A 19,559-nucleotide genomic window follows, 5' to 3' on the forward strand; every position below is an offset into this window, starting at 1 on the left:
TAGTTAATTCCACCCTAGTTCCCACAGTGAATACTCAGTGGGTGTTAACAGCGAGGTCATTAAGTACCGTGCATTGTGGGGGGTAAAAGTATGGGCTGAAAAGGTTGTCACACCCAGGATAGAAAAGTATGGTGAGCTGCTCTCATATTCTCAAGCTGCTTTACTTAATTTTTTGATTTTGCTGAATACCAGAGTTTCCCAGTATGGATTTCCCCTCCTGTTGTACCAGACTGGCATTCCTCACAATTTGTTTGCCAGTTCCCAATGCCTAATTTTCATTACTTTTCTTTCTATCTTTTAACTAGGCCTCTTTTTTAGATTCTGGCCAGTCGATATCATCCTCCAATGAGGAGGAAGAGGACGAGGATTTCGGAGGGATCCCCTTTAACTATATACACCTTCTTGTACTTGTGGTGTCACCTGACGCTAGACCTCGAGGCAGGCCAAGGTGACGCAGGCACCGCCATTTTGGGGGCGAGCCCTTCTGGAACCCAGGTGGTTGTGGTGCTGGCCTCCAGAAAAGGAGAGTAGCTACGAAACAAGTTTCCAGTACAGGCAGTGGGAGTTGTCTCCTTGGAGCACTGGGCATGTTATGGAGTAGGCAGGACAGCAGGAGGGGCTTTGGACAGAGTTTCCTGAAGTCCCAGAGCATTGACCAAAGGTGTTAAAACAATCTTCAAAATGAATGTCACTTTTAAAATGGTGGTTGGTGGTATTACAATTAGTGATGTTCGTGTTGGAGGTGAACTGCTTCATATTAGTAAGATCAGAAGGATAAGGAAAACACAAGAGAACTGGTGGGACAGTGCAGGGGAGGTCCAAGATGGTAGTGCGCAGACCATCTCAGACCCCAGGTGGAGGGATAGGTGATGACGGACACAGGATGGCAGGGTCACCGGCTGAGCCGCATAATTCCTCAGGCCATCCATGGGCACAGGCTTCTGCCATCCCTGTCCTCAGAGTAGACAGAAGGAAAAAGCTTGAAGGAAAAGGGTTTGCTGGTTTCCCTGCGCTGATCTGAATTAGACTTTTGTTGCTCTGTGTCAAATAACTTTTCTCTCATTCCTGTTTTTCCTTTTGGTCTATCTTTATAATGTCAAATGTCTTTTTGAAGTTTGGAATTAATTTCTGGGTGGAGTGGTCACAATTTGCTGCCAAATTATAAATCTTTTTCCCCACCGAATCCCAGAAGTCCAGTGAATTTATCTTCGACTCAGCAACATCCGTAAAATTTCTATGGATCCAGCAAATTAATTACTTAAGTTCCTTCTAAAATTTTTTGCCCCAGTTTGCCAATTTTAATTTAAAACTTTGGTAAATATCTCTCTCTTCTACGTTTGACATCCTCACACCCATTCCAAAAACTTAATTTAGAGTGCCAGCTGAGGGAAAATGAATGGGATGGACGTTCACCCTTCTCTTGCCTTATCCTTGAAGGTTGGTGATAAGACGGTGTCCTTCTTGCTCCTTATCTGGCAAAGTTCTCCTAGGCTTTGCCCCATTGCAGGCACAAAATAAGGGCAAGGTCCGACAACTCACTCCTGGAAGCAGGGTGGGCTCCCAGCAGGTCTCCTGAATGGCAGGAGTCCCTGTTCTGGAACCAAATGTTGCAATCCGGTTCAGGTCTGGATAGCTTTGGACTGGTAGCAACTATGTTCGTAATCCAGTTAGGTGATTTTGAGGAGACACATGTCCAGACTAGTGGACTGGGAGCTAAACACACTAATAATGAACTGGAACATGAACAAACTACATGGGAGCACACCAGAAAACACTAGATGAATCCTGGAGTCCAGGGTAAAGCAGGGGTACATATAGGTTAGGATTTAGGACAGCGTCAAGGCAGGATCTGAGGACGAGGTCCAATAGGAAAGGATATGAAAAACAACGCAGGGGTACATTGACCAATCAAGGGTAATGAGATAACAGGGAACAAATCAACGAGGGGGGGTGGGGGGCAGGAACAGAGAACTTTCTAGCACAAATCTGCATATAACAACTGGGGAATTCTGGGACTGGACTTTTTGACTCGCTATGAGTTTGAGGCATTTTCCCACGGCCTTATTCCCAGCTCATCTTCTTCATCTTGGGCTGAGTCAACCCCAACATCCTACACTACAGACATGAAGATGAGAGGAAAGAGAAAAAAAAGAGCTCTGGCCCAGTTTTCTGCAGGTTTTAGATGTTCCCATGTACCCCATATCTCTTCAGCATTTCCTGCCCTGATGTGGCTCTGCACACCTGAGTAAGAAGCATTTTGTATACATGTTATTCCAAACATGTCCCTTAGCCAACTGTGTTGTTGAAAATTCCATTGCATAATGGTCCCTTTAGGCTCTCACAACTTACTATCACCACAGAAATCCAAGCAGGCAAAAAGGTGAGCACAAGCATTATTGCTCTAATTTCTTCTGTATTTCTTGCATGTTTCTTGGAGCTGTACTGCATTAACAGCGTGATAGTAACCTCTGTTTCTGGTTCACCTGGAGTCAGACAGTATGTATATGCATATCTCATATGATTACTCATTTATATTTACATACTACAGTGATGCTTACATCTATATTTATTTCTAAATAATACCATTTAAGGTGTGTTAATTTAAATTTTCTATACTTTTTCTTTACTAAGCATATAAGGGAAACTCAGAGAACAAAAATAGTGAACAATTCTCTCACATTTTAAACATAAAGGAAAAAATATAACTAAACATAAATGATAAATCAGCTTTTTGTCTGAAATTGTTTGCTGAGAAACTGGATTTTTTTAATGTAGTTCAATTAATTTGCTATTATTTTTCAAATTATTGGATTCACCCTGTGACAATATGCTTATTTTCTATACTCTCAAGGCAATATGGAAAGGAAGAAATTCCTGTGATTATACTGCTAAATTACAGATAGCAGACTGGATAAATTTGGGACTGTATTTCTTTAGCCATGTGGCCAACTTTTAGACAGCCATTTCAAAGTTTATGTGCGAGAAATTGAAATTTCTAATGCATACTTGTCATTTCACAGTCAATGCAATAATGTTCCCTCATAATTTATTTGTTTTGGATTACCAAATCTAAGAAAAAAATTAGGAACTTTTTATGGCCACAGATTCCCTTGCGGTATTACAGTCATTGAGCTTTTATCTTCTCTGTGCAGTGTGTAAAATTATCTGTATGAAGCTTGTACAAGTTGGAAAACTTTTGAATGTTGTATGAAATAGTTTCATATTAGCAATTATTTATTCATTATAAAGCAAGCAATTAAAGCATATATATGAGATTAAGAATCAAAATGGATATAAGTCATGAGCCTTTCGGATGTGACAAAGGACAGCAATCATTTAGGTGAGACAACTGCTGGATGGATGAAAAAAACTCCCATTAGATTTAATTTGGAACTGACCCAACTCATTTACAATAGATCTTATTTTCCTATGATTTTGCGATTTAACTAATTTTGCTTCCATGTCATTGTAAGATAACTACCCCCTCGCCCTGCTCGAATGATTTCACTGCCTATCTATGCAATGCCATTGATGCAAACCTTCACAACTGAAAGGAAAATGGTATCCATTAACTTAATATTTAAATGGATTTTAAAGCTTTATTATAAATTTTGAAGTTTTTCCTGTATTTATCCCAGAAATTTTAATGTGTCACCTAGAAGAAGAATGGCACATAATACAATGGCCCTCAATAATAGTATTGACTTACCTCTCAAAATAATTTTCCCTCTCTGTGACATGGGATGAAAACTATTGTTTTAAGTATTTGTCTATACTGATGAAATGTATGAAAGACAGACTTTTGAGTATTCTAATCTCCTTCTTGTGGGCCCGTTTCTTTCTTTCTGTGTATTATCAATATCATTTATTTTACCTGTCAAGACATGAAATAACTGTCATTGTCAGAACGTGCTTTTATTTTAATGTCCAAAGTGTAGCATAATAGTTACACACCTTCTGTCTTTTGCCCTCCAGTGAGAGCCTCTCCCATCCATGTGTAGTTTTATTGTTGGCTGTGTTTTATTGCAGGATGTAGTGCACAATTTCTGCTGCATTTCTGCTTAGTGCCTCACATGCTTGTGATGCAGGACAGGTGCTACATGCCTTGGGGCTGCAGAGGTGGGGTGATTTCACCCATTATCCTAAACCCTGGCACTGCCATCCAAGCACTTGCTTCCCCATAGCCATGGGTATGCCACAAACTCTCCAGTGAAATCTTTTACTGCAGAGCTGCTCTGTCCAAGCCACATAGCAGTCAGCAGTGGATTGCCTGGGCAGTGGTGCAGCAGAGGAAGGAAGTGACCTCACCTGACAGCCTGCATGGATGGCTGATGCTCAATGGAGCCAGCAGTCAATACACATTAGCAGAGAAAAGTTGGAAGTATAAGGACAGGCAGAGAGAACTTTTCAGTCTGAACAGTGAATGAGAATAGGAAGAAAATAAGTAGAGGAAAGAGACATAATTTCTGCTACAGCCCCAGGTAGCCAATCTGTTGGAAGGAGGCTTTTCCTTAGTCACTGCAGCACAGGATTAGGCTAGCTGGATTGAACATATTTCGTATATTCATATTTTCAACTGATGCATTGACAGTAGTGACATGACAAAAGAAAGCTTACAACCCGATGCTGGAGGCTGAAAGCATGTAGTGAAATTGACAATTTCATGCAGCGGAAGCAGATGAAAGTTCAATGACCATGGGAGCCTAAATCCTGAGTTTTGGTGGGGTATGTTTGTGGGGGTGTGGACTGCTGGGAGAGAGAGAAGAAATGCTCTAACACTCCATGGTCAGCTTTCTGGGAGGACCTGAGTCAGACTTCAGCTATGACTCAGCACACAAATGCAAAGCTACTAACTTTTAAATTAAATGGTGGATGGCACCTTTGGAGACAGATGAAAGGTTATGGAGTCCAGGATGGGTGGAGAGGAAAGGCAGGAATACAAAAAAGAGAGTATAGAGGAGATAGAGAGCTTAGGACTCTATTCCTTAAAAACATGGCCTTTCATTCCCTTCTGTGCTTATCTGACAGCAAAGTCCTTCTGAGGCTTTAAATGTGTTTGAGACAGGCAGCTCTGCTCTCTAAGACCTTAGAGTGGCTGACAGCAGCATAGGTCATTAAATTCTTCCAGAAACAGGACAGTATTACACAGAAAGTGCTAGGTAAAACCCTGTGGAGACCAGGCAGGGATTTGGTTAGTGCTGCAGCTTGGCAGCCAACCCCAAGGGAAAGTCAAGTATCAGCCACAGTTCGCTACTTGGACATATCTACACGTTATGGAAAAAAGGGGGGTTTACCATCAGATTCCTTTTCGAGTCGAAGTCAGAGCTGTGTACAGTCACATGTAAGCAACAGTTCTCTCTATTAATTTTTAAATCTTTCTCCAGCCTTAGTCAAGCTGCTATTTTTCAGGATGTATCATTTTTCAAAAGGAAAATGTGGGGAAAAGACAGAAGTAGAGTCACTAGGGGCCAAATAATGTTTCCATAAAATTAATGAAAGGGTTTTTCCATTGTCTTCAGTGGAAGAAACACAGTGAAAATCAAGACCTAGTAAATTTACCTTCTGTAACTGTTGGAAAAATCAAGCACCATACATGGTTTGTGAATAGGAGCTGCTTGCTCATATGTCCATATTCAAGTGATAAACTTTCTTTCCTTTAAAGTAAATTTCAAAACAGTACACAGTAATCTTTTGATCATTTACTTCTCTATGTATAAAGGCACCCCCCACTTAAAAGAGAACTGACACAACAAGTTTTGGGAAAACCTAAATTTCCTGAATTCAAATTCTTTGGAGTGATATGAGGGAGAAAAAGTATATTTTCCCAATAAGATTCTGTATAAAATAGTTTATTTGCACTGTAATAGCTTAACCTTGTAATAGTATGCCTAGTGCTAGGACCTAGTTCTCAACAGAAAAAAAAAAAGACAAAAAAGAAGAAAACAACAACAACAACAAAACATGGAAACGACTCTTTCACCTGAAGCTCAGCTTCAGAGGCACAGCTGTGGTGAGGACTGCCCAGCACAGCCCACTCCTCTCTCAGTCCAGGCCTTGCCAGCTGAGTTGTGGCTCACAGCAACAACAGCATCCACATACCTCATGCAGTTGTTTTGATGGCATGTTAGAGACAGACTACTGAGGCGACCAGCTTTGATGCTATAAAAAAGTCTGTCAACAAGAAATGTTGACTCACTTCCATTTAAATCCATCAGGGCCACAGCAGACACTGCAGCAGCTAGGAGTGTACAAGATAAACTAGCCAATACCAAGTGATGTCCTATACCTGGACTTCTGTAAGGCCTTCGACATCATCCCACAAGACATCCTTATGCCAAAATTGAAGAGATGTGGATTTGAAGAATGGATTGTTCATTGGATAAGGAACTGGCTGGCTGGATGCAGCCAGAGAGCTGCAGTCAATGGCTGCATGTCCAGATGGAGGCCAGTGATGATGGTGTCCCTCAGGACTGTCTTGAGACTCAGGCTCTTCAGTATCTTCATCAGTGTCAGAGGCACTGGGACCGCGTGCACCCTCAGTACGTTTGCAGTGACAGGAAGCTGAGCAGCACAGATGACACTGCAGAAAGATAGGATGCCTTCCAAAGGCATCAGACAGCCTTGAGAAGTGGGCCTATGAGAAACTCCTGAAGTTCCAAGGCCAAGGGCAAGGGCAAGGTTCTGCACCTGGGCTGAGGCAATACCAGACATGAGCACAGCTAAAGCGGTGCACTTCAACAAGTCCCAGAGAGTAACCTCTGCTTTCGGGGTCAGGAGCATGCTTGTTAAAAGGAGGTAAGGGACAGTTCTTTGTGTGGTGAGGCAAAACCCATTTACTACCACAAAGAGCATCAAGGGACAGACACAACAGGCTGGAGGGCACAGGAATAAATACTGGGAGAAACAGGTGGCTCTGAGGGTCAAGAGCCAATGGGACCAGGGCAAAATGCTGCAAAGGAGGGGAAGCAGACTAGAGGAACCAATGGGATAACAGGAGCGGAACACTGTGGCAAACTGGGGCCAATAGGGATCAAGAGAGGGGAGAGCATTCTAGGGGGATACAAGTATGGTAAAGGGGGCTGAACAAGGTTGACTGGGAAGCCAACAGAATTTAAAATATTAACATGTGCCTGCAGAGGCCTGTGGGAGGGAGGCTCTTTTTACCCTACCCTTAGAGGGGTGTTTGTCCTTGCTTGTATTTGCCCTTCCCAAACTGAGGTGTTACAGCCCCAATGGCAGGCCCCTGAGTCTTCACATACAGCCTACAGCCTGGAGAAGAGCTTATTAGGAGCAGTCCTCCAGAGAAGCATCTGGGAGTACTGATGGATGAGAGGCTGGATATGACCCAGCTGTGGGCACTCACAGTGCAGATGGTCAAATGTGTCGTGGGGTGCATCCAGAGCAGCACAGACAGCAGGGCCAGGGAGGGGATTCTGCTCCTCTGCTCGGCTGAGACCACACCTGCATTGCTGCATCAGCTCTGGGGTCACAGCACAGGAAAGACATGGACGTGTTGAAGCAGGTCCAGAGAATGCCACAAAAATGATCACAGAGCTGGAGCACCTCTCCTGTGAAGTCACACTGAAAACGTTGGGGTTTTACATGAAGAAGAGAGGCCTCCATGAAGACCCCTGCAGCCATTCAGTACTTGAAAGGAATATACAAAATATGGGCAAAATTACTTTTGAAGTAGGCAGATAGTGATAGATCAAGGGCTATGGCTTTACGCTAAAAGAAGACAGCTTTAGATTATATGGTAGGAAAGATTTTTTTTACTGTGAAGGTGGTGACACATTGGAACAGGTTGACCAGAAGCGTGGACACACCATCCCTGAAGTATTAAAGGCCATGTTGGGTGGATCTTTGAAAACTTCATCTAGTAGAATATATCCCTGCTGGAAGGTAAGGGAGCTGGAATTAGATTATCTTTAAGATCCTTTCCAACCCAAATCATGAACCTCTCAGTGATTAGAAAGAATCAGGAAAAGTCAAATTATTTTAATTACACTGTCACAGTCAAATACGAAGTGATCAAATTTTGCCATCCAGTTCCCAAACGCAGGCAAAATTTGTGTTCCACGTTTGCAAATAGTTCTGTAAACTGGAGTGATTATATTTCCCCTCATCTAGCATTTCTTACTGTTTAGTGTAAGCAGACTCAAAGGATATTTGAAAACATACACAGCCCAAGACAACTTGGGATAGGTAAGGTCATAAAATGTGTGCAAGCAACAGAGTAGCACAAAAATACTGATTGGAACCACTGGTGTTCATGGGTTTTTCTGGTTTTAGAGAGGTGCAAAATTTAAATTTGTCAACCATAAATGCTTTTGGTTATCAAGTTAGCGGCCTACACAAGAGGAATATTTAGAGCTGTGTCCCACATATGGCTCCTTAGCAGCCATCCCTTGGAGAGAAGGAATCTTCCTCCTTTGTTGGAGAAACAACAAACAGTCTAAAAGGTCTCAAAAAACATGTTTGAATTATATACCATAATTTAATTCTGATTTGTTATTCTGAAATGTATTTGGAATGACTAATATTATTCTTCTACATGTCAGGCAACAAGACCTATAATTCCAGCACAAATCTTCGGCAAGTATAGATGGAGAGCTGAATATCGTGTAGAGTCCATGAATATTCTATGGATAGCCAAGAAATCATTATCCAAATTAAGGCGCTTGTCAGATCAGAACAGTCAGAGCTAGTTAAATCATACTTGTTTTATTGGCATTGTCTCAGCACAATACAGATTAAAGCAGAAACTAGTTTAATAAGACATTTGAACAAGTTTTGACTTTTTTTTTCATTTAGCTGATAAAATTGGATGTTGGCAAACAAATTGTGATTAAGCAGACCTGACTGCACTTGACAAAACATATTGCTATTTTAGGATTTTTAACAAGGTTTTCAGGCTTTTCAGTGTATTTTTGATGACCACTTCTCTGTGAAGTTCTGCTGAAGGTGATGCCAACATCCTCCCAGGGCGGAGGTTTTCCCCCTGCTTGGCAGATAACTCTGGACCAAACACAGCTACCAGTCAGGTCAGTGACAGATGTCAGTGTATACATCTATGTTGGCTTCAGAATCACAGCAAGCATAAACATCAATGAGATTTGTTTGGGATTAGAATATATTTGACAAGATCTTCTTAATGACCAGCAGGAACTCCATGAAGTGGCATTGTCTTTGTCACTACCCGTAGCAGTATGTTTTTGTAAGTTTTACAGTTGTTTTATTGTAAAAGTTAGTGGTTCAATGTTAGTTAAGTACATTGGTTTGGTCCATGTACCCCCATTTTATCCCCTCAAAATGGTTTCTCCCAAGTAGTTTACTCCTAAGTTTTCCCAACACTTAGCTGCCACTCAGTGTGTCTATCTCCCTGTTCCTTCCCTCCTTCCCTTGTATGGCCCTGTCAATCCTAATTGTGCTATCCCCTTCTCTTGTCTGTCAGCCCAGAGCCACCCATTTTGTTCCAGAATGTTTGATGACAATCACCCTTGTTCTAACAGTTAATTTGTCCTCAAGGCTTCTCCCCTCCCCTGTACTGACCCTATTGGTTCTGTTAAGCTCGATACTCCTCCCCAAGTGTTTCCCCATTGGTTGTGTGAGATTCCCACCCCCTAGCAAGCTCCCTTTAAAAACCCTAGCCAGACTCCCTGTTCCGTGTCACCTGTCCCTCACCCATCCTTGGAGTAATGCTGTCTTGGACTACAAATGAATGTCCTATCCTTTGACTTTTTATCTCAGTATTCTTGTGGTGACTTGCTGCAGCGTCAGCCACGCTGCTGCACGCACTGCCAACTGAGAAGCCTCGGAAGACGTTCAGGGAAAGCCTCTCGTGTGTCCCTCCGGTCACCCAGGGAGCTTGTTAGGTGGCATTCCACCACTCCATGACTGCAGGAGAACCACAACTATTCTATATTTCTCTCTCACATCTGCCTTATTTCTGTGTGGGCATTTTGATTTCTCTAGTAATGCCATGCACAAATACACAGATCTGTATAAATTTGGCACAAATCTCTTAAGGTCAAGTCAGGAAGTTACTGAGCAGAGAACGAATGAAATTTCAAAAAAATGTAGCAATGTAACAACCAGTAAATAAAAGCACTAGAGTTTGCACAACCATAATATTCTCTGTTTGAGTTATGAGTTATTGTTCCTTGTCCACAGTACCAAGTTAAATAAGCAGTGCACTTCAACAGATAATTGTATCTGGAGTTTTTCTAGAAAGTTTACTGGGCTATGTGTGGGAGACACATCTTGTTATCTACAAGTCAACTAGCTGACAGCATCCGAAAGAACACTAAAAGGCTGGATGGGATCTGGAACATTCATAGGAGGCCACGAGGATGATCCAACAGCTGGAGCACCGCTGCTATGGAGACAGGCTGAGAGAGTTGGAGTTATTCAGCTTGGAGAATTGCAGGCTCCAGGGAGACCTTTAACAACCTTTCAGTATCTAAAAAGGCTCCAAGAGGGCTGGAAAAGAACTTTAAACAAGGCCATACAGTGCCAGGACAAAGAGAAATGGCTCCCCACTGACAGAGGACAGGGTAAGATTAGAGGCTTTTAAGAAATTCTTCCCTGTGAGGGTTGGGAGGCTCTGGCACAGGTTGCCCAGTGAAGCTGTGGCTGCCCCAACCCTGCAAGGTGTTCAAGGCTAAGCTGGACAGGGCTTGGAGCAACTTGGTCTAGTGGAATGTGTACCTTCTCGTGGCAGGCAATGGGTCTAGATATTCTTAAAAGTCTCTTCCAACAAAAATCATCCCAGGATCTGGAGATTCTGCTACTCACAGTTGATTTGAGGTACAACACTTAGGTCTCCTGGTACTGTCCTGTCATCACTACTCTTTCCAACAGTTGCTTGGCTTATATCTGCAATGAAAAGGGCACTGTTGGTCATATCCCCAGCATGCAGAGCACCCAGAGCAAGGGAACTCTTCTCCCCACCCCAGGGAACTCCTAATTTCACATGCCTGTGTGCTGCACTGCCTACCTGTGTACCTGACAGACACTGCCTCAGAAGAAGCACAACCACTGCCTCCTCTTCAGGAGAGATTATCAGGACAGTGACTGGCACCATGAAAACATCCTCCCTCTGCTGAAATGAGACACGTGACAAGGTTTTTGATGGGCAGTCCCCAGTCCCTCTCCAGATGCAGGAGTCCACCTGTACCTGCCAACTCAACACCATCTCCCTCCCTAACAAACCTCTAGCTTTGCCTGCTGTCCTTTCCCTTTCTTCTTCCATCCACTAGAGAACCCTAAGCTGTCACAGTCCTGTCTCAGCTGATCCCAGCAGGCAGACTTGACCTCCTTCTTGCACTCTGCCTCCCACTGGCTAATGGGAACCTCATCCTCCACTGTCACTGGCTTCTCCTTTGACTTCCATAAATCCACACATTCCTTGGTATTTTTCAAAATCTCCAACTGGTTTTGTTCTCTTGTATCCATCAGTTCAGAGACAGCAAAAACACACAGGCACCAGTGGAAGAGACAGCTGAACTCAGGCAAGCCTCACTTGCAAACACTTATACCCTACTGCATGACTTGGTGACTCTCATGGCATTGAAACCTGTAGGAACAGCCTCAATTCTGCATCTCCTTTGCTTCTAGAAACCATCTTTTCTTTCTTCACAAATCCTGGACCAGGAGCTTGAGCACAGGCATTTGATGTCCCACTCTGCCATAGCTGTCAGCATTATCTCTTCCTGCTTTGAGGTTAGCAATATATGCTTCTGAGATCCGACCACGTTTGTGCTACCTCTGCCTAACATGGACCAAGCTGAGGAAACCCAAGGGCTCCCCCAGGCAGTCAAAGCATTGCATGCCCCCCACAACCATTTACCTGAGCTGGGAGCATTCCTCACAGCAGGATTCCTCCTATAATGACCCAAGAGAAGACAAAGACAATTTAGGGCTGGGACATACACAGCTCTTAGTCACATATCAAGCACCTAAGACTGGAGGAAGCAGCCTGTGAAACTAGTGGATCCCCCACCCCAGGTGCTGATTGGGCCACTAGCCACATGCTCAGTGTACCAGGAATAGCCATCAGGAAGCCTCATGTGGGATCGGCCAGAGTAGCCTCCCCAGGCAGGTGCTGTCGGGGTGACTGCAGCACCGAGAGCATCACTGCTTCGGGCAGCTTTGACAACTCCCCCAGCCCACCAGACACCTGAGCCCGGATAATGTAGTGACAGCCTCACCAGATACACAAGAGGACTCTTGGCTTGGTAGATCCAACAGGGTTTATTTGGAGAAGGTCCAGTGGTCCAGGTGGGGGCAAGGGTGAGGAAAACAAACAGGAGCACAACCACCGCAGAAGAAAACCAGGGGCCAACAATAATCAGCAGGGGAGAGGCTGGCACATATAGGAAGGGTAGGAGGGGTCAGGCTACAAACAGTCCAATGAGGAGAGGGTCTAGGGGAGGAGTGAGGGGTGACACAGGTGGGCCCAATGGGAGAGGGGAGGCAGTGTGACTTTTTGGAGAGAACCAATGAGGAAGCTGGAAGCATAGAACTTACTGGAACTGGGGAGTGCACAACATTTGATGAGCAGAAGCTCATCTACATAGAGGTGCAGGGGATCCTAGGAGCCTGTCACCCTGACTGGGGCAAAGGTGTTCTCCCAAGGCATCCCAGCCTTGTTTCTGTCATAGCTGTCTCCCACAGCCTCACCCCTGGAGATGGACTCATTGGAGGCCTTGAGGCATTCAACAGCATTACTAAGAGCGTATCTAAGGAATGAACAAGAGTATTTTTCAAAAGAAAAATACTCTCTCTTCTTAGGAAAGATAAGGGAGACAGTGGACAAGTTTTAGCATTTACCTTTCCTTCAACTGGTCCGACCACAGTAGGAAATTTCAAGTCAAAACAAGTCAGACTGCAAGCAGCAGTCATTCAGTCTGAAAGAGACACTGGCTTAAAGTTCAATAAATCATCCTCATTTGCCATCTACTCTAAAACTACATTTGTTCTGCAAATGCAGAAGGTTTGTTTAACTCTTTGCATCTGGAAACTGCCAAGTCTCTCTGCCCTGCCTATCAGTCCTCTTCTCTTCTCCTCTCAGTACCTTTGCCTCTTCTATTATTCATTCTTCCACCTCTGCTCCTTCCCAGCATACTCACAGACAAGTGCTTTATGAGTGAAAAGAGAGACGAGCAAAGATCGCACAGGCCATCTTTTTGTTTATTTTCATAAAGCATTTTGAGAGTTAATCTCTGAGGCCTTTTCTCTTGATCCAGGTGGGGTAAAAAATGGTGAATGAGTTGGGAATTTACTATATTTTACATGTTGCTCAATTTACTGAATTTTTTGTATTGGTAACAAGATTGCAATAGGTGATGTTTGTTCTTAGTACTTCACATTTGCTTTTAGTGCTCATAGTAGCTACTCCAGCACAGCTAAAGATGATGCATGCACTGTCTTCCTCAAGAACTGGAGTTTTTGACTTTTCCTTTTTCACACCACTGTCATGCATGCTATAAGTAATTACATGCTGTGCTATATGAGCCTCTGACTAAGCATGTCCAAGTTTGCATGGTTGTACCTTGGACTTTGGATTTTTACAAGGTTACCTGGAGACAATTTAGCTGGTGCAAACACCACTGGCCCTCATGTCATATATTCCCATTCAGGCTAGATACAAACTGAAATTCAGGTATTTTCTCACAAACCTGCATAGAGCAGTATTACATACTGACTGCCAGCTGTGTTTTACTCTCCACAGTGTAAGGACTCTCTCCCTAAACTGGACCAGGTGCTGAACTGAAACATGCATCTCATTGCAACAGGGATACTCAACCAACTGAACCACCATGTTTTAAATACATAATCTGGTGCTGTCATAAGGCTGTAGGTGCACAAGATTTGATGCACTCAATGGCAAAAAATGAACTATTACTGTTCAGGAGCTCTCAGATATGCCAAGGCCAGATAATGGTTTTAAAAAATTCTCTTCCTGGGTGGTGAACGAGATCTTTGTGATGTAAATAGTCCTTTAGTATAATTTTCTCAGAGACTGTATCCAGCATGGCATTATGTAGCAATGTCTTCCATACAAATTGCATAATCTTTAATTTGTTGCAATTTCATTGCCTTAAGGGCAATGAGAGATCCCCGTGTTGTGCTTTATTGCCACTCATGAGGATTTATGTCCTGCCCTGACTCCTGAGGGGCTGCCAGTCAGCTGGCTGACTCAGTTGTGATCTCTGCAAATCTTGGACCTTTGCTTCTTTATGGCAGGGAGCTACATCTCCCATTGGAGGAGAGCACCCCATCTCTCTTCCCTCTCATTCTCTCAGTGAAACTGCAAGTGAACAACTCAGTGAAATTCCAAATGGAGGTCTCACAAGGCCAGTCAACAAATCAGAAGGAAGGGATCTCATCTAAAGTCCAGCTGCCCATCTCACAGGCTGTTTGGTGAGACTTGAAAGGAAGTCAACTTGTTTTCTCAACCACTGTTCTTATTCATTGCCACAGTTGAAGATTTGAGGTAGATTTGTAAAGCTTTTGTCACCTGAAGCTGGGTGTACAGCTACAGTGTGCTCTGGGACAGACTTCCATTTACTATGGTACAGCAGGATGTGAGCACATGGAGTGTAGCTCACACTGCAGCCACTGGAGCAGAGAGGCGCTGGTCAGCTGCTCCTCAGGTGAGCGGAGTGGGCCACAAGAGTGGCTACTCCCAGGCTCTCTCCCTGAGAATACCCAGGTAGTGTGCAGTCTGCGGTGTGGGTTACACACACTGGTGTAGGCTACCAGAGACGCGCTGATCAGCTGCTCCTCAGGTGAGCGGAGTGGGCCACAAGAGCGGCCACTCCCAGGCTCTCTCCCTGAGAATACCCAGGTAGTGTGCAGTCTGCGGTGTGGGTTACACACACTGGTGTAGGCTACGAAGTCTCAAGGCCTTGAAGGAATGAGAGAATGAACGCTCCTATGAATGCTAAGGAAGCTTTATTCCAACTCAGGGTCAGGGGGGGAAGGGTCTGGCAAACCCTTATAAAGGGAGTGGGTGTAAGCGGTAGAAACATAAGGTAGCCAATATGCAAAGGTAAGGGGAGGGGTACAAGATACAATGGAGCCAATGAGGATTGCACAGGGGAGGGAGGAAGCCTCGGGGACAAATCATAGAGTAGACTAGGAATGATTGATACAGAATCTTCTTGAAAGAAAGGGGGGTGGTTACAATGACAGGCAGGGGGGGTGGGCAGCACCATAAGGATTGACACACACATATAAGGGCTTTAGGGGAGGAACAGGGGATCAATCACTTTGAGGGGCAATCCAGTGGCAGGAAAAACGGATTAAACAACTTGGTAAGCAACCATTCTGAGGGACTTAGGGGAGGAACAGAGGATTAAACCATTCTGCAAACTAACAGAAAACACAATGCCACAATGGAGTGTCCTGGATACATTTTGATGAGGTGACTCTCATCATCTCACCATATTCCAAGTGTTGTTGGAGCAGCTGAAGCCTCAAATATTGCCTGAGAATAAACTATTTGTTCTTTCCTGACAGGAACCAAATAACAGGTCTGGCAGGATAGAGATACACTGAGATAACTCTCATGGAAACCAGGTGAAAAAATAGCATAGAAAGTAGCTGAAGGATACACTGGAGAAAACTGAGTAATAGTGACAGGTAGATGCTGATTGCCAATCAAAATTTAATTGAGAAAAACAGCTGTTTTGCAACCACTGTTAGTAGGAGTGAGTCAGGGTAAGCGTGAAGATCAATGAGTATGCGCAACAGTTTTGTCAACAGAGGTGGAGTGAGACAGTTTTAGTGTTTTCAGTGCAGACAAAACCAAAGGAAAGAGAATAGTGAGGCAAGCTGAGAAAACCAGGAGAGGGAAGTTGAGCTGGCACAATGGAGAGACCTTGGATCAGAGAGCGAGCTGAAGAGAATACGGGGGACTAAAGGTAAAAACACAGAGCAACTGGAAAAATCAGGACACAAATACCACACCCCGCAGACATAGGTGATTCAGGAAAGTCTGACATAGTGACAACCAAATAGCTTAGGTCACAAAAGTCCTTGAAGCCTCAGACAACATCTAAAACCTGTCCAGGAAAGTGTTCTCATTGAAGATTAATAAGGTTAAGATTCTTTTAACCTACTGTTTTTAAGATTTAGATTTCTACATCTCCTAAAAGAAATAAGGGTTGCATGGCAAACAGCCACCATTTAGTGAAAGATGTTTGAGTGAACTTCAGATCATCTTGCAATGACAAGTCATGGAAGATGGTGCAGGTAAAGCGTGCCAGCCTGGAGAAATCAGGTCCAAGGTGGTGGAGCTGGAAGGAGAGAGGCATACTGCAGGACAGGTACTTCCTGGATAAGCCCAAGTACATGTATGCAGCGGCAGCGGGTCTCGAAGTGGGGAGACGATCCCCCTTCGGAACGTCCCTGGTAGCTGCGGCCACCACCACCAGCAGCACTGGGGCACTCTCCCGATCCTGGGTCTGGTCAGGAGAGCGCCTAAGGCTTTCGCCTTGAGGGACGAGGATCCGCAGTGAATAAGGCTGCTACCCAACAGGAGAGAAAGAGATGGACTCCAGCTGTAGTTCAGTCCAGATTTAATCCAGGGGAAACTAACAGCTGAAGACCCCGAACTGGGGTCAGACGTGAGTTTATAAGGAGGGGTGGGTACAGACACAAACTCCGGTCTTCAGCCAATGGATGGAAGGGTGGGAGTGAGGAGAAGGTAACAAACACCACGGATGAACCAATAGGAGAAAACATACGGAGGGGCCCCGGTCCCTGAACCAATCACTCGATGCCCTGACTGGAAGATTCTAGACGGAAAGGTTGGGCCACCGAGTGACTGACAGGGCACCAGGGAGGGATTAAGCAATAGATACATTGGTCGTCAAGGGTAACAGGGAGGAGAAATATTATACTGACACGGCAATTAAGGAGAGGGAGAACGAGGGCAGAACCATTACAACAAAAGGGTACATAAGATGAACCAATTTACAACTTAATGAGAAACACACCACAACACATGTAAGCAAATGAGACCACTGGACTTGGCTCTAGATACGTAGATGTGGTGTGGCAGTGCTTTTGACAGGGTGGGAAAGGAAGGTGGAAATTGAAGACCACTAAAAGCTGAACACTCTCCAGAAGAAGCCTCCACCCATGCTTTAAGGCAGAAGTTTGGCAGTACTCCTGAGGAGGGATGAGGCTGTGGTCTCGACAGTTTTAAAATTTGTATTCAAACTGGATTCCAATTTCTGCTGCAAGGCAGAAATTTTCTGCTACAATTTCTGCTACAAGGCAGCCCTTTTCAATCTTCAGTGTTTTCTTCTGATTTGCCCAAGAGCAGCTCTTCTCAGAAGTAGACCACTCAGGCTCTGTACTTCCAAGACACGAGGTCAGTTGCTGAAATCAAGCCACAGAGGAGTGCACATGTCTTTGTTGTATAGTTCTATTCCCTAACAAAAATAATTTATTTCAGCAAGGCCTTTTTGTGAAGGTCTGTTAACTCCAAGCTAGAGCTTTTGCTGCAATGCCAATGTTATTTCAAGAAATCACTTCCCTAACTAGCCAGTGTGTGCATCAGCTCAGGCTTATGCAGTTTTCTATTTAGAATGATTCTGGTTTCCTTCTAAGGGAGGAAAACAAAGGGGACAGCTGGATTCACAACTCACTGGATGTCTGTAGCAGCTGGAGCAGTCTGTGGGTCTGCCCAGGTTCACAGGCAGAGGAAGAGAAATTCGGTGTATGGGACTCAGCACAAGCATTCTTTGTAGAGGAAGAGAGCAGATACCTTGTGCAGCGGCGGCTGACCTCAAGCCAAATCCCGGCAGGCTGCGGCCAGCACTGCCTGCAGCACTGGGGCACTCTCCTGATCCCAAATCGGGTTTAGAGAGCGCCTTATAACTGTAGGGGTATGTGGAACAAAGCAAATATACAGCTCAATAAAACAATGTTTGATAAACACGATACAACAACCTTGCATCACTCTTCATGGTCATTTATACCCAGACAAAACTGACCACAGTCCATCCCTGAGTTAGAAAACAATGCTCGGGCAAAAGTGAATAGTATTTCTTGGCCAAGGTAATTAGATTTCAGCAGTCTCAGCCCACAGGACAGTACTGTCTACTCTGCAGAATACTAACTCCAGTAGCTAAAATCAACAAACAACACAGCAAAAATTCTTGCTTGAAATAATATATATTAATATAGGAACATAATAATAAATACTTTTAATACTACTATAAGCTAGATTTGTGCAATAAATAATGCATAAATACATTATCATCTTTTGAAATACTATAAAATTAGCAACTGTGAGCTTAACCTATTAACATGCTCCAGGAGAAAAAACCTATAGGTTACTCAGAGCCTGAATCGCTATGGCATTGTGATAGTGTAGCTGAGAGTAACACCAGGAGCACCACATGAGAACACAAAGGAATAGAGAGATGCCTGGTGCAAAACAAACAGTAATGTACTTCTCAGTTTTATGTTCAGGGCTAAAGGTCAGTTGATCTACTGGGTGTGTTATGTTTTTTTGTTTTAGAAAGTTGATTTATTGCTGATTCAAGGCCTTAAGCTAGTTGTTTTCTAACAACTGAGATGAAAGAGAGCAACACATTCAGCCAACAAATTTAGGAGAATAGAAAGATTATTCCTGTGATAGACCAGCACAGAATTACTCGGGGCTACATCAGGGAAACATTTTTTGGCTCCATTCCCAGAGTTCTCATAACACCTTCTATCTCAAGGCGCTTTACAAATTTGGGCCAATTAATATGCAGGCAGTCCCTTTGGGGTCAGCCTGTTTTATTTGGTCTGGTTTCCAGAGAAAGAAGCTGATATGTAGATTCTGGGGCAGGTTGGGTGAAGATTCTCACTTTTCTTTAGAGTGTGTTTCTATGGAATAGTTAGTGAAGCCATTGTATCTATGGCCAGAGTTTCTGAAGACTGTCATCAAAATGTTTTGTACTTTTCAGCAAGTGCGCCACAGTTTTCAGTGGTCACTGGCAGGGAAGCACTGGTGAGCATAGTGTCCGAATGATTAATTCAAAACCACAGCAAAACATCACAAGAAGAAAAGTTTTTATGTAGCTTAAAGCACTCAAGGGCAATTTTCAAAATTGACCTATGATTTTTCAAAGGTATTTTAGCTAAAATTGCAGGTGTGTACATGGCACTATTTTTGCAAACATCTAAGACAGGGCTAATTCCTTTCTCTTAGGCGGAGCTGTTAATTGTGGAAAGGCCCTACAAAAAACACAGAAACTGACCATCTGAAAACACCACTTGCCACCAAAAATCCAGGTCTAAAACATGTGCTGCTCTCTTAAATAAGCAATGAATTCTGTGACTTGCAAGCTCTACTAAGCAGCAAAGGGAATGGAAATCTTCAATATTGTTTCAGGCTGTTTAATTTGCAGCCATTTAAAGAAGCAATGTCCTTTACAAAACCATGTAGGCAGCAATAAGGTGACTTCAATATTGTGATTCACTGAACTCAAATTCTATAAAACCAGAAACAGGGAGCACTAGACCAAGATCAGTTTAAAGCAGATGAA

The 19,559-nt window shown here is 43.7% G+C and overlaps 1 long non-coding RNA gene across 1 annotated transcript; it reads right to left on the reverse strand.

Annotated features, from left to right (window-relative positions):
• Nucleotides 1-8,822: 8,822 nt before the first annotated feature.
• LOC120502433 lies at nucleotides 8,823-12,339 on the reverse strand. The gene is made up of 3 exons (XR_005627526.1): nucleotides 12,213-12,339; nucleotides 11,852-11,886; nucleotides 8,823-10,878 (listed from the first exon to the last, which is right to left on the reverse strand). It is a non-coding gene; the product is annotated as an uncharacterized LOC120502433 (long non-coding RNA).
• Between the last annotated feature and the right edge of the window lie 7,220 nt (nucleotides 12,340-19,559).

Source organism: Passer montanus, unplaced genomic scaffold, assembly GCF_014805655.1.
Source record: "Passer montanus isolate IOZ18808 unplaced genomic scaffold, ASM1480565v1 scaffold22, whole genome shotgun sequence".
Lineage (NCBI taxonomy): Eukaryota > Metazoa > Chordata > Aves > Passeriformes > Passeridae > Passer > Passer montanus.